General features: G+C 36.7%; 1 long non-coding RNA gene across 1 annotated transcript in view; it reads right to left on the reverse strand.

Moving 5' to 3' along the window:
* LOC141394723 (uncharacterized) overlaps positions 1-16,189 on the reverse strand; it is a 509,351-nt gene that overhangs the window by 427,634 nt on the left and 65,528 nt on the right. The window contains exon 2 of the long non-coding RNA XR_012410479.1: positions 15,181-15,203. This is a non-coding gene — a long non-coding RNA (uncharacterized lncRNA). The remainder of the gene's footprint in view (positions 1-15,180; positions 15,204-16,189) is intronic.

Consider the following 16,189-nt stretch of genomic DNA (forward strand, 5'->3'; position numbering starts at 1 on the left):
AATACCAAATTTAGGCCATTTCGGTGGAATATTGAAACCACAATCTTCAAAATACCGAAAACGTTGAAGTACCGTCCGTGAAGGCGAGGGCTTGTACTTACTTACTTAGTTGGCCCATTACAGAACATTTGTTCCATAGACCGAACTAAGAAAAGATCTCCATTCCTCTCTGTTTTTCGCTTGACTTTTTGGAATACCGCGCCTTTTCATTTCTTCATCCACTTGTATGCTCCATCGAAGCTTAGGCCTGCCGATTCTGCGTGCACCGTCATGTGGCATGTATTCATACGCCTTTTTAGCGGGTTCATCATCGCTCATTCTCATGATATGGCCTAGCCAACGCAATCGTTGCATCTCGATACGTTTAACTATATGCATGTCTTTGTATAGCTTATATAGCTCGTGGTTCATCCGACGTCGATATTCACCGTCAACGCAAATCGGCCCGTAGATCTTTCGAAGAATTTTCCTCTCAAACACACCAAGCACTGCCTTATCTGCTTGCGCAAGTACCCATGCTTCGGAGCCATACATTAGCACGGGTAGTATCAGCGTTTTGAATAGTGTTATTTTTGTTTGACGAGATGTGGCTTTGTTTTTAAATTGCTTACTTAGACCATAGTAGCATCTGTTGGCCAATACAATTCTTCTTATTTCACAACTAATGTTGTTTGTTGTGTTTATGGCAGTGCCGAGGTAGACGAAGTCTTTAACTACCTCAAAATTGTAGGTACCAACTTCCACAGTTGGTCCGACCTTCCTAAAGGTATCAGTTACTTCCTTTACTGATCGTCCCATGATGTCTATATCATCAGCATAGGCAAGTAACATGTGGCTATTGGTGTAAATTGTGCCATTTCTTTTGACATTTGCATCTCGTATTACCTTTTCCAGCAAAATGTTGAATAGATCACACGAAAGGCTGTCTCCTTGTCTGAAACCTCTTTTGGTACAAAATTCTTCGGAGAGGTTTTTTCCAATTTTAACTGAGGACAGTTTAAGTCATCTTACAAAGCCGGATGAGCTTTGCGGGGATACCAAATTCAGACATTGCGTGGAATACCTTTGATCGGAGGGGACTGTCGAATGCTGCTTTATAATCGACAAAAAGGTGAAATGTGTCGATCTGCATCTCTTGGGTCTTCTCTAGGATTTGTCGCAGGGTAAATATCTGGTCAATGGTGGACTTGTCAGGTCTAAAGCCACATTGGTATGGTCCAATTATTTCGTTGACCATTGGCTTTAGTCGTTCGCACAATATCCCTGACACTATCTTATAGGCAATAGGGAGAAGACTTATGCCCCTATAGTTGGAGCATACAGTCTTATCTCCTTTCTTGTGGACGGGACATAGGATGCTCAGTTCCAATCGTCGGGTACGCGTTCTTCCTGCCAGATGGTGCTAACTAGCTGATGCATACACCATATCAGCGCGTCGCCTCCGGTTTTAAACAGCTCGGCTGGTAAGCCATCGGCCCGTGCTGCTTTATTATTCTTCAGCCGGTTGATTGCTGTTTTTTCCTCATCTTGACCGGGCGGTATACATTCTATACCATCTTCTGGGATTGGATCTGTGGTATCATCGTCTTCGCTACTATTGGATTCCAGCAGATTGGAAAAATGTTCCTTCCATATCCTGAGCACGCTATCTGTATCTGTTACCAGATTACCTTGCTGGTGCCTGTACCAAAGCCATCTGTTTGATGTTTCACTCTTTGGTAGAATTTTCGGACTTCATTCTGGCTCCTGTACATCTCGATTTTTTCACACTCCCGCTTTTCCATTTCTCTCTTCTTCTTGCGGAAAAGACGTTTTTCTTCTCTCCTTTTCTCCCGATATCTCTCTCGTGCGCTACGCGTTGCTACTGATTGTAAAGTAGCTCTATATGCCGCATTTTTCTCTTCGGTAGCACTCCCGCTTTTCCATTTCTCTCTTCTTCTTGCGGAAAAGACGTTTTTCTGCTCTCCTTTTCTCCCGATATCTCTCTCGTGCGCTACGCGTTGCTACTGATTGTAAAGTAGCTCTATATGCCGCATTTTTCTCTTCGGTAGCAGCACGACACTCCTGGTCATACCATGAATTCCTTTGTGGCGGTCTCTGGAATCCAAGTATGGATTTTGCGGCTGTTTGCATGGAGTGGGCAATATGTTGCCATTGTGTTGTTATGTTATCGGGACAAGGAGTGCTCGCGTTAAGCAATTGGGCTAGTTGAGTGGAATATGCTGTGGCTATCTGTTGTGTTTGCAGCCTATCGATGTCCAACTTCCGCGTTGTGTCTGTTCGTGCTTTATTTGCAACGTTTAGACGGGTACGTACCTTTGCTGCAACAAGGTAGTGGTCCGAATCAATGTTTGCGCCTCGGAACGATCGTACATCCGAGGGCTTGTACCAACAAATTTCAGGTGCAAAGGTTTATACCACCGTCGTAGACTAAATGCCAAATTTCAACCAGTTCGGTGGGAGATTGAGACAAAATCCTTCAAAATACGGAAAATCAGGAGGTACACTTATATGGGGGCCATATGAAAGCGTGGACATATACCTACAAATTTAAGGTTGAAAGTTGTATACCCCCTAACGAAGACTAAATATCAAATTTTAACCATTTCTGTGGGATATTGAGGCTAAAAACCTTCAAAATACCGAAAATCGGGAGGTACCGTTCTATAGGGGCTATATCAAAACGTGGGAGGTACCGTTCTATGGGGGCTATATGAAGTCATGGACCTATACCGACAAATTTCAGGTACAAACTTCTATACCCCTAACGGAGACCAAATACCAAAATTTACCCATCTCGGGGCTACTGAGATGTGATATTGAGGTAAAATCCTTCAAAATACTGAAAATCGGGAGGTACACTTCTATGGGGGGTATATGAAGGCGTGGACCTATCCCTACCAATTTAAGGTGAAACGTTTCATACCCCCAACGAAGACTAAATACAATGTTTTAGTCATTTTGGTGGGATATTGAGGCTAAACCTTCAAAATACCGAAAATCGGGAAGTACCGTTTTATAGGGGCTATATCAAAACGTGGACCGATGGAAATTGAAACTTCTTTACCAAATTATAAAGCTCTATCTTAAGAATTGAGAGCTTTATCTAGTTTTCAACAGACAGACAGGCGGACATTGCTATTTCGGCATAAAATTCGTCTACGACGAATACTTCAATGTGTTACAAACGTGGGGGGATTGTAACATTATATTTTGGCAATACCGAATGGGTTGGATGGATTATTATTGTGGCATATAGTTAAAATCTGTTCATTTTGCGGTATATAAACTTGTATACAGAAATCGACACCCAAACTGAAATAAAACAAGTAACACAAAAATTATCAGTCGGCTTTGCCCGGAGGGATATGTCATCAGCCTGTTTAAATTTAGACTTTCATTTATGATCGAATACCAATTAAAACAACCAAAATTCCTTTCCCCCATTATAATTTTAGAACAGCGTGGACTTTTCGAAACTATTACCTTGGCGGCGTTCCAGATAGTGGTGGGCATTTTGCTAATAATGTGGTTTGGATTAAAGCGTTAATCTAGACTTTTGGGGAGGAGATACTTGAATTAATGACCAGACATAGTACATTTTGGAAATTGATCTAATTGTGGAAGTCATTCCTTTGATAGGTATCGTGCCAACCAGCATAAGCGTATGATTATTTAAAGCTCTTGAAATTGAATAAAAAAAGAAAGAATAAACAAAATTATATCGTAATCAGGATCAGAAGGGCTACTTTCAAATAAAATTTAAAAACAACCCTTAGCCTGCACTTAGGCGAGGCCAGTTGTCCGATATAGTCTATCTCTGAACCTGATTCAAGTTTGAGAGGAACATTACCATGTATGTAAAAATGTCAAAAAGACCCTCAAAAAGCTCTTATAACAAGCTTTTGGGAACCACTGTGCATCGGTACAAATTTTTCGGGTGGCAAGTGCATACTATTCGTACTTTTCGGTATAATCACCGAAAAGTATGCACTTGCCCCCCAAAAAATTGTTCCGATGCACAGTGAATGGAGAAAGTGGCCAAAACTATTTCTAGTGTGAATATCGAGTTTTTACGCCGGTTACAGGTTTGTGCTGCTGCGAAGATTGTTTTAAGAAACCATGGGCGTAGCATTCTTCACTCTTACGCCTCTGGAGGGGGTATAAGTTATGAATTGTTTTATTAATAAAAATGTCATGAACACAAGTAGAGATTATCTTGTGATGAAAAACTAGGCATGGGGAAACAAAACCATCTCCAAAACAGCATAAAAACCAACCAATTTAGCGGTTTAAAATAACCGATATTTTTGTCTGAAAATTGCTAAATTTTTTATATAAATCTTATAGCGTTTTTCCTCTAAGGCACATACCGCCCAGGTAAGTCATATTTAGAAGAAGATTCCTTGACCTTTCCATTAATGTGCGTTGTCTTAAAACAGAGTTATACCCTAATGGATAAAAACCCTATGGATATAGCAACCCTATTCTAGGGCAGCAACTTGTATGAAACGGATTTCGTCTAAACATTTGTCTTTCGATGAGGCAAATCTTCATCATATCAAAGTGTTTATACCCCCGTTAAACCAAACGCTGAGGGTAAAATGATGAAAATACGTTATTTCTTATACACTTCACCATAGTATGGAGGGTATATTAAGTTTGTTTTTCTATTTGTAACATATTGAAATAACCATTTGCGGCCCCAAAAAGAGTATATATTTTGTTGATACAAACTACGGTGAAGGGTAAAATTCGATATATACATCCCCTAACAATTTGAGGCAGGACGCTAAAATTTTGCACAGATGGGTATTTTGTTTGTAGGCAGATAAATTTCGATCTATATCGGACCATGTTTGGAAGGGTCCTGAATAAAAATTCTATATATGAGGAAAAGTCAAAATTTTTTAGTTTCCATGAAGCCAAGGTTTGCACTATTATAATACGCGAACTATTGTAGTTTACCAGTAACTATGACTATTGCTGGATTAATTTAGATGTTTTTGTACAAAGCTCAAACATTTAGCAAAAAAAATTAGTTTACGTGGTAGTTACGACCGCGTAAAGGAAAAAACATAGGTAAAAACACGTTGTAGCTAAACAGGTTTTTTACATTGCTATTCGATTTCTGATTAAACCATTCAAATGACGGACATCTGTCCAAAGTAAAAGTAGGAGAATACAAAATGAAGATTACACTTCTAATGTATCACTTTCCAAAATTTCCACTGCATCCACCTTTTATGCATGCTGACATTTTGAAGCCGGATTTCAGGTGTTTTTTGTATTTTTTATGTAACTGGGACGCGCATTCGGATATTTCGAAAAACCAATTATAGGATTAAAGAACTCGCGATTTCGCATAATCTGATATGTATATTGAGTATGTAGCCCACACAGCAGCAGAGTAATCTACTGCCAAAGGCCAAAATTTAGTGCGATATTTTTTCTAAAAAACCAATTTTTTGGGTACAGTATTTACAATATCGTTTTGAGTGTGCTGGTACCCCGCGATATTTTAGTTTTTCGACGATCCGAATCATATGAATCACAGATCGAAAAAATCCATCTACTAGAACGGCGGAAATGGCTACTGCAAAAATTGAAAAATTTGCGAAAAATGTTTTTCAAAATATCGCTGACTAATTCGCGTTTTATGTGGATCGTTTCCATTTCAATGAAGAAAGTGAATCATCACTCGCGTTTGTCCGAAAACAGCGGTTTGAAAAATTTAGTGGCATGGGAGCTGTATCCGATTTATCCAAAAAATACTGTGTGATGCTACATCCACGGTTCTTGATGGATTTTATTGAAATATGTTTAGATCGATGTATTTTTTCACGGTTGATAGTGAAATCGGATGCGCATAAAAAGTGTATGCACTTTGTGCAAAATATAAGCGTTATACAGTTTGTTGCACACTAAACTGCAGACGATGCTACATCTTAGCGGCCAAAGTATATCCTGGGAAATGTGTACAAATTAAAAGAGAAGAATTCGCTGTATTGGTAAACCACATGCGCATCAAGTGATTTTGAGGATTCCGCGATTTACACGCATTTCAAAATGAACATTACCCGATACAATTTTATTTCAAGATTATACCCCATTTAAAGGAACCCAACATTTATTTGAAAGATATCCATATCTTCTGCTAGATGTTAGCGTGTTTTCGAGAAGTGATTAGAATAAAAAATGTGATTTATTGCGTGAAATTTAACTAAAATAGAAGAAAAACTCCGACCTATTTTTCTTACATTCTGTTCAACTAACTCACAAAATAAATTTTAATAAATATTTTCTCTTACAAAAATTTTATAAATTTCCTCAATATATTTTTTGTTTTTTGCTTAATATGTAAACTGCTAAACGGATTTGTATAGTTTTGGTTTCATTTGAATCTTCGCGATGTTTAGATTACGTACATATTTTTTATATATTTTTCAGATGCATAAACAGCTTGAATTTTATTAGAACAAGTTGTAAACTACCAATTGTTTTGAATGCTTTCCTAATTTCCGCGAAAATTTACAACTTTTTCACTAAAGTTATGGGACCTCAGTAAACATATAGTATGTAGGGAGCCCCTAATTAAGAGAGTTTCCTAATATAATGATTAGAGTATTTTAAAGATTTTTTCTTTTTATCAGAATTGAAACCGCCATAACTTTTGCGCGCAACAACCAAAATTAGTATCTCGAACAGATTTAAGAATGGGACTTTTTTCCCAATCTATGTACCAAAAATCTTTCATGTAGCTTAAAAAAATTTTTTTAATTTTTTTTTATGGAAAACTAAAAAATTTTGTCTTTTCTTCATATAGGTCTACGTAATGGCAGAACAAATAAGGTAAAGTAAATACTACAACAAATACAACACAACAACAACCACATAGAAGTTTGTTTTTGTTTGTAATGTTAGTGTCATCCGTACATGTAAACAAAACAAGGAAATGTCTATAAATTATTGGAATTTAAAAAAAAAACTAATCATTTTTCACATTTCATTGAATATGTTTGAAAACATGAATGAAAACAAGTAAAAAAGTGTCAGTCGGCTTTGCCGACAGATATATACCCTCAGTCAATGTGAAGCGAAACTTTCACCTACGGATAGATCGATTGGATTTAAGGTCTCTTCAGAATTTTGTTGCCGTTTTTGGACATTTGAACTTGCCGACAAAAATGTGAATTAGAAGTTAACAGCACTAACACACAAATGTTGAACTTTTGTAGGGCAGGTACCCTTCTGGAGGACCGATATTGGCCATTTTAGAAGATAAACTAAATTTTGATAAAATAATAAGAGATCCAAAGTTTGGACCAAATTGGTTGCCCCATTCAAGTGATATCGTATTAGCATTTTAGTGACATTCTTTGAACATTGGGGAGAAGTACCGAAAGTTGTGGAACTGTATTGCCCATAATATGACGAAAACCAAATGTTGGACCAAATCGGTTGAACAGTTCGAGAGTTATCGTGCTCTCCGACCGCCACATATGGTGACATAGGGGTTTTTTACACCTGTCGGGCTGTTTTGCCAAGAAATATGGACATGCCCTGAAAAAACTTTTACCGTCGTAATGGAGGTATCGAATGCAAATCGCTTCAACAAAAATCAAAGTGATTCGAGAGCAGGTCCTAAAGTGAACTTATCCGAAATTTTGTGTGAGAGGTACCAGAAGGAGTAGACAAATATAGTCCGTATTCGAACCTGATCTATATCTGGTAGATATATTAGGATGTGCAAAGTATATATTACATCGGTCACTCCCTTCAAGAGTTATCGTGCGCAAAATTTTTCCGAACGTTTTTGAAGTTTTGTGGGGGAGGTTCCTGAAGGATTGGACCGATATGGCTTATCTTCGACTTTAAACTAATTTTGCACAAAATATTACGAAGGCCACATTTTGTACCGAATCGACAGATCCGTTCGAGAGTTATCTTACGCTCCAACCACTACACAAGGTGTCATAGGGGCTTTTTGCGCCTTTCCGGTCTTTTTCTCAGGAAGTATGGACTTGCCCCTGATGAAACTTGTACCGTCGTATGGGGGGAAGTGAATACAAGTTGTTGCAACAAAAATCAAAGCGATTCGAGAGCAGGTCCTAAACTGAACTTATCCGAAATTTTGTGTGGGAGGTACCCGAAGGAGTGGGCCGTTTGAGTCCATATTGGAACCTCATCTAAGTCTGATAGATATTTCACGATGTGCAAATTATGGACCAAATCGGTTACTCCCTTCAAAAGTTATCATGCCCACAAAATTTCCGAACATTTTGGATCTTTTGTGGGGGAGGTACTGGAAGGAGTGGACCGATATAGCTCATCTTCGAACTTAAACTAAGTTTGGACAAAATATTACGAAATCCAAAATTTGAACCGAATCGGTTCATCCGTTCGAGAGTTATCGTGCGCACCAGCCAGCCAGACAGACAGACAGACGGACAGACAGACAGACGGACGGACATTGCTAAATCAACTACAAATTGTCTGAAACACATTTCGTCCAAACATACTTGGGGTCTAAAACCATTATTTCGATGAGGCACATTTTGCCCGTATGAAAGTGTATATGAAGAAATGACAAAATTTTTTAGTTTTCCATCGAAAAAAAATTAAAAAATTTTTTTAAAGCTACATGAATGATTTTTGGTACACGGCTTGAGAAAAAATTCCCGTTCTCAAATCTGTTCGAGATACTTATTTCGGTTATTGCGCGCAAAAGTTATGGCGGTTTCAATTCTGATAATAAGAAAAAAATCTTTAAAAATCACTACTCATTTTATTGAGAAAAACTGTTAACTAATGGCTTCCTACGTACTATATGATTACTGAGGTGCTATAACATTAGTAAAAAATTTGTAAATTTTCGCGGGAAATAAGAAAGAATTAAAAAAATTGTAGTTTGCAATATGTTTTAATAGAATTCAAGCTGTTTATGCATCCTAAAAATATTTTAAAAATATGTGCGTAATGTAAACATCACGAGTATTCAAATGAAACCAAAGCTTTACAAATCTATTTAGCGGTTCGCATATTATAGCAAAAACAAAAATTATATTGAGCAAATTCAAAAAAGAAAAAAATATTTTTCAAGTTTATTTTATGAAATAGTTGAAGAAAATATAGGAAAAATAGGTTGGAGTTCTTTATCTATTTTAGGTAAAATTCACGCGAAAAGGCACATTTATTATTGTAATCACTTCAGTACACACCCTAACACCTTGCGGAAGATATGGAAGACCTTCAAATAAATGATGGGTTCCCTTTAATAGGGAATAATTTTGAAGGAAAACTGTATCAGGTAATATACATTTTGAAATGCGTGAAAATAGCGAAATCCTCAAAATCAGTTGATGCGCATGCGGCTTCCCGATACAAGGAATTGTTTTCTTTTCGTTTGTATACTTTTAACAAGATTTACTTTGGCGGCTGCGATGTAGCATCGTCTACAGTTTAGTGTGCCAAAAACTGTATAATGATCATAATTTTTATGCGCATCCGATTTCACTATCAACCCTGAAAAAATACATCGATCTAAACATATTTCAATAAAATCCATCAAGAACCGTGGATGTAGCATCACACAGTATTTTTTGGATAAATCGGATACAGCTCCCATGCCACTAAATTTTTTAAACCGATGTTTTCGCACAAACGCGAGTGGTGATTCAGTTTCTTCATTGAAATGGAAACGATCCACATAAAACGCGAATTAGTCAGCGATATTTTGAAAAACATTTTTCGAAAATTTTTCAATTTTTGCAGTAGCCATTTCCGCCGTTCTAGTAGATTGATTTGTACGATCTGTGATTCATATGATCCGGATCGTCGAAAAACTAAAATATCGCGGGGTACCAGCACACTCAAAACGATATTGTAAATACTGTCCCCAAAAAATAGGTTTTTGAGAAAAAATATAGCACTAAATTTTGGCCTTTGGCAGTAGATTACTCTGCTGCTGTGTGGGCTACATACTCAATATACATATCAGATTATGCGAAATCGCGAGTTTTTTAATCCTATTGTTGGTTTTTCGAAATATCCGAATGCGCGTCCCAGTTACATAAAAATACAAAAAACACCTGAAATCCGGCTTCAAAATGTCAGCATGCATAAAAGGTGGATGCGGTGGAAATTTTGAAAAGTGATACATTAGAAGTGTAATCTTCATTTTGTATTCTCCTACTTTTACTTTGGACAGATGTCCGTCATTTGAATGGTTTAATCAGAAATCGAATAGCAATGTAAAAAACCAGTTTGGCTTCAACGTGTTTTTACCTATGTTTTTTCCTTTACGCGGTCGTAACTACCACGTAAATTAAATTTTTTTGCTAAATTTTTGAGCTTTGTACAAAAACATCTAAATTAATCCAGCAATAGTCATAGTTACTGGTAAACTACAATAGTTCGCGTATTATAATAGTGCAAACCTTGGCTTCATGGAAACTAAAAAATTTTGACTTTTCCTCATATACCCTTTCTAGCCTAAAGGCTGAGGGTATAATTAGTTACATTTTCAAATTGAATGTTTTCATATCATTTCATTAAAGCATAATTTCTCATAGATAGCAGAATTCTTGCAAAAGTGTTTGGGATGGCTGGAAATTCTTTGAAAAAGGAGAAGCTGTTTCTATCTTTTGTGTTTGAAATCAAAAAAGCACATGTTTATTATGGCTATATTTTTTTCAAACTTAACAAAATATCACACATATGTATTAACAAATGTTTTACCGCCTTTATAAGCGGTGTTTTAGTGTGCGGCACGTCGTTCGGACATGGAGGAGTTTACATGTCATTGATATGAAGAAGTCGTTATAGGAAGTAGTTTATTCCGGAATGATATATTTTTGGATATAATGATATTAAGTTTGGACGTGGTTTCACGTTTTACAATAGCAACCGTATAACGGTGCCGCTCGATTTTAAGGATTTTGAAGTTTTTATCGTAATTTACGTCTCAAATTCGATGTTATTCTCCACTAAGACTTCAACGTGTTTAAAAACTTTTTCACAAAAATTTTGGACATGGGTTGACGGTATCCGCCCGATTTCAGATTTTGGAGTTTAAGCTATATTTTCTGTCATAGATCCAAATTTTGGAATATCCCATATATAATGATATCGCTCGATTTTAGGTGTTATAACTTGTTAAAAAAAATTTGAGCATGGGTTCACCTATTGGAATAGCACCCACATACAGCCCGATTTCAGTTATTTTGCAGCTTTATCATCAGTTTTAAACCAGATTAGACGCGGTTTAGCATTTGGTTTTCAAAATGGCAAAAAAAAACTTCTTCACCAAAACTTTTGGAAATAATACACGTTAAGTTATAGACCCAATATATTCACCGTTAAGGTATTTTGAAATTTTTAGCTACATTTTCTGACAGAATTAATAAGATTTTAGTGGCCAAGAAACTTCCCCACAGAAAATTGTTGTCATGGGTCCAGTAGTTTTTGAAGTAGCCCTCATAAAGCGGTTCAGCAATACTTGATAAATTTTGAAGTTGTTATCTACATTTTCGGTCAAATTTAGATGTTATTTGGCACTTACGTTTCCTTAAGGTCAGCAAGCTTCTTCACCGAAAATTGTGGACATGTGTCCACGTTTTGGAATAGCCCCCATATGAAGGTACCGCTCGATTTCAGTTATTTGGGAGTTTTTATTCATATTTTTGGTCATTTGGTTCCTAGCTATCAAAAAACTTATATTGTGGCATGTACGACATATGGTCTGTTCGAGAATCTAATATATGTATTTATTCACGAATTTATAAAGGAAAATTTCGTCCTAATTAGTGGTAGGCTCTTGCAGGTTCTGGGACAAAGCATTCATGGTTTTGTATAAATTTTCTGAATTGCGATATAGAATGTCCTTACAATTTAAAATGGACATACATAGCGAGATCGTTTTATCACGATGAGTAATGAAGAGCGGTATGCCAAAATGTTTCTAGGCGCAATATATTAAGATACAGAATATGAGTAGTAAACTGTTGCTTTGTTAAATATATTATTATATTAAAACTGAGACAACATTTGCAGGCAATGTAAATTACACCGGTAACACAAAAAATAATTACAAGATAATTCGGCCAGATTATGAAAGAGGACCGAAAAAAAGAAGACACGTGTATCGGTGTCCAGTGAATATTTATCTGACATACGAGTCCTAACATCCATGATTTTGGCATGGTCCTAAATACTATAATGATGGCAGCTACTCCTTATTATTATTATTTATTGCTTTTACGCCAAGTCGTGGGCGCATAGTGCCAATACAAAATTATTCCAATCATTTCTATTTGAACTTAAAGTTTTAACATTATTCCAAGATAGATTTCCTGGATGTAAGGTTATTTCTTCTTCAATGCTTCTTCTCCAGCTACCCCTTGGTCTTCCTCTTCTTCGCATTCCTTGTGGATTCCAATCAAAGGCTTCTCGACATATATCATCCGCTGGTTTACGAAGAACGTGGCCTATCCACCTCCATTTCCTTTCACGGATTACTGTGGCAATCGGCTTAATATCACTCCTCTGATAAAGATCCAAGTTTGATATCCAGTTATTTGGCCACCATATGCGGAGAATAAATCGCAGGGATCTATTAACGAAAGATTGCAGCTTATTCGTGAGCTCGTTGGACACAAGCCAGGTTTCGCATCCATAAAGCAGAACTGACAGAACATTACTTTTAAATATGCGTATCTTTGTTTTGGTGCTTAGTTGATTGGACCTCCATATTTTATACAAACCCGCAAAAGCGACCTTAGCCTTTCGGATGCGGGTTGATATATCATCACGTGTACCTCCATCTTTCGTAATTTGACTGCCTAGGTACGTAAAGTTCGCCACCTGTTCGATGTCTTGTCCATACAGAGAGAGCGGTTGTCTTTGAGAGGAGTTTAAGTGAAGTGATTTGGTCTTGTCCACGTTAATCTTTAAGCCATATGCACTTGAAGTTGATGCTATGTCGGTTATTTTGCTTTGTACATCTGATAGCCGCTTAGATATTAAAACAATGTCATCAGCATATACAAGGTCGTTGAGGTGTTCCATCTTTAATTGGCGCGGATTGTTGTCGATTGTCCTGACAAGTATTTCATCAATAACAATAAGAAATAGCAGCGGTGACAGCACACATCCTTGTCTCACCCCGGATTTTACGGATATAGGGGGGGAGAGTTTATCGCCATGTCTTACTCTGCATTCAAAACGGTGGTATTGTGCTTTGATTAGGTTACAAATCTTGTCGGGGACACCTTTACTGCTCATAGCTTCCCAAATACTCTGGTGCTTAATTAAGTCGAACGCTTTTTTGAAGTCAATGAAGACAAGGTGGAGCGAGTCTTGCATTTCGTTTATTTGTTCCATTATTATGCGTATAGTAGCAATATGGTCGACACAAGATTTGCGACTGCGGAATCCGGCTTGTTGGCGCCTAAGCGTATCGTCAATTTTCTTCTCAATACGGTTTAGAATGATTTTGCAGAATATTTTTAGACAGCTGCACAGGATCATGATTCCTCTCCAATTGTTGCAGTCGCTTAGTGCCCCTTTTTTCGGTATTTTTACCACTATGCCTTGTAGCCAATCGTTTGGAAACGTTTCTGACGTCCAGATATCCTGAAATAATTCATGCAAAGCCAGAGCAGATAGTTCATTATCCGCTTTAAAGAGTTCTACATGGACATTGTCGATACCGGCCGCCTTCCCACTTTTCATACTCCTAATTGCCGACTCAATTTCTGTGATGCTGGGGCATTGGGACCCGACGCGGTTGATATGCTGGATTGCGTAATGAGGTACGAATTCCGCCAGGTTGTCATTATTCTCAGATGGAACCTGAAAGAGCTCGGTGAAATGCTCATACCATCGTGAGAGCTGTTCTACTTCTGAGGTAAGAATTGTGCCATATTTAGCTTTTATTGGGACATTTCCATTTATTGGTCTACCTGACAATCGTTTTGTGCATTCATAAAGCGTTTTAGTGTTCCCACTTGCAGCTGCAGTTTCTGCTTGTGTCGCAATCGAGCTGATCCACATCCGCTTATCGTGTCTACACATTCGTTTTACAGATTTGTTTAAAGTCTCGTATTGACGGTTTGCAGCTTCCTTGGAAGCACGAGTTCTTGCTGAATTGACAGCCGCCTTTTTTCTGCGGCGTTCATCGAGAACCTCCCAGGTAGTTGTACATATCCAGTCTTTTTTGGTTTTGCGTTGGTGACCGAGTACTTTTGATCCTGCATCGATAAAAGCATCTTTTATAGCATTCCACTTCGAATCATTGTTACCATGCGGTGCTATGTTTGTGATGTTTAATTGTAGCTGTTGACGATATTGCTGTCGGATGTTTGGATTTTTGAGTTTTTGGATGTCTAATCGGCATTTCTAACTCTAGTGCGGAACGTTGCCGTCATAATTCTTTCATCAATAGGATCCCATTTGATTCAGTCACTTTTATCAGAGCAGGGGTAGCTGCCATCATTATAGTATTTAGGACCATGCCAAAATCATGGATGTTAGGACTCGTATGTCAGATAAATATTCACTGGACAATAGCCGTAGACTATCCCCGAATTTTCACATACAATATCAGGAACCTACGACTTATCCTGATGACTTTATTTTAGTTTATAGTACTAAAATACGTAATTTTGCAAAGCCCGATCTGGGTTGTCAATATTTTCCCTATATACATTCACCATAGATATTTAAAAAACAGTTATTTTCTTTTCCTGGAATTGTGTAAATTACATGCTTTGATATTTTTTTATATATGTAGCATTTGAAATAAATTTGCAACTTTATTATTTTGAAATCTTGTCGGGTATATAAAAGAAGAAATCAAAACAATTTGTTTATTTTATTTTCTTTTCGAACTGTTTTTGTTTTTTATTTTTCGATATTTAGGTTAAATAAGAAATTATAATTATTTTGTTCAACGAGCTGAGATTGGTTTGCTTATATTATGCCAAACGAAAAGGAGAACTATGTACTATAAACGTAGAACCCCTTCAATACAATTTGAGGCTAAGATTGGGAAAATAAATATTTATGTTTTCTCGTTTGTACAATTATCATTGGGATAATATTAAATTAAAGAGCTTTAAAGATTATTGCAATTTTAATCTTTAGGTCTTCGATAAAATACATACATTTGAAACTTACCATTTTAAAACCCAAATCTCGAACTGTAAAAATAAGAAAAAAAATTATAGCATTAGTTGAAATCTAATATATATCCTTCAAAAATTTTATTAAATTTTTGTTATTTACGAACACAATTTCTCCTATATTTATCTCTCGAAATTAAGCAAATTATTCCACTGATGCATATACTATTTATTCGATGACCGTTATCATTTGGACGTCTAGTCTAATCGGTGTCCTTGACCATTTTCTTTTTCGAGCCAATGATGAATTTATTGTTATTATATTTTTTTCACTCTAATTTGTGTCATAAATTCTTTGATCTTCTACTAGACCAGACATCATTACGCTTTTATGTCTGTGCAGACATAATAGTATTCTTGAAACACTAATTAACAACAGACCTCGAGACAAACAAAAAATGAAAAAAATCTATATTTGAGTTGCTTTTATTAGTGGCTGGTGGGAAAACACATATTTGATGCTAGTCGTACGAGTTAAAAGCAAATATGTTCCATTCATATGTATATGTGTATGAATAGCATACATACCAGTAGACGTTCATATTTCAAACGATTAATATGTCCACGTTAGTAAACACAAACAAATTTGCCGTGATGCATTGCCGTCTAAAGAGCAATTAAAACGCTTGCATAAACACAAAGGACAACAATTTAAACAAAAGACGGTCAGTTATTTCTAGTGGAACAAAATAAGAAAATCAGACACGAACAAAGTAGATGGAGCTTAGCAACAGAAAACGTACGTTTGATATATAATATACCTCCCTATGGATAGGATGCGAAAAATTATACGTCCGTTACATATTCTGGTTACGTGTACGTTAATTAAACGATCGCGGATCTGGTGTTAGTGTCTCGGAGTAAGCTGAGTGCTCACGATTATTTACGAATTGATTATGTGATTTAGTCGAAACTTTACACGTCCCTAAAATTTCTTCTAAACGTACATCAAATTCTAAGATAGACTACAACTTCTTGGGTTATATGCTTCACAAAAGCTTTAA

This window comes from Musca autumnalis, unplaced genomic scaffold, assembly GCF_047663935.1.
Source record: "Musca autumnalis isolate F117 unplaced genomic scaffold, ASM4766393v1 scaffold_2, whole genome shotgun sequence".
Taxonomy (NCBI): Eukaryota; Metazoa; Arthropoda; class Insecta; order Diptera; family Muscidae; genus Musca; species Musca autumnalis.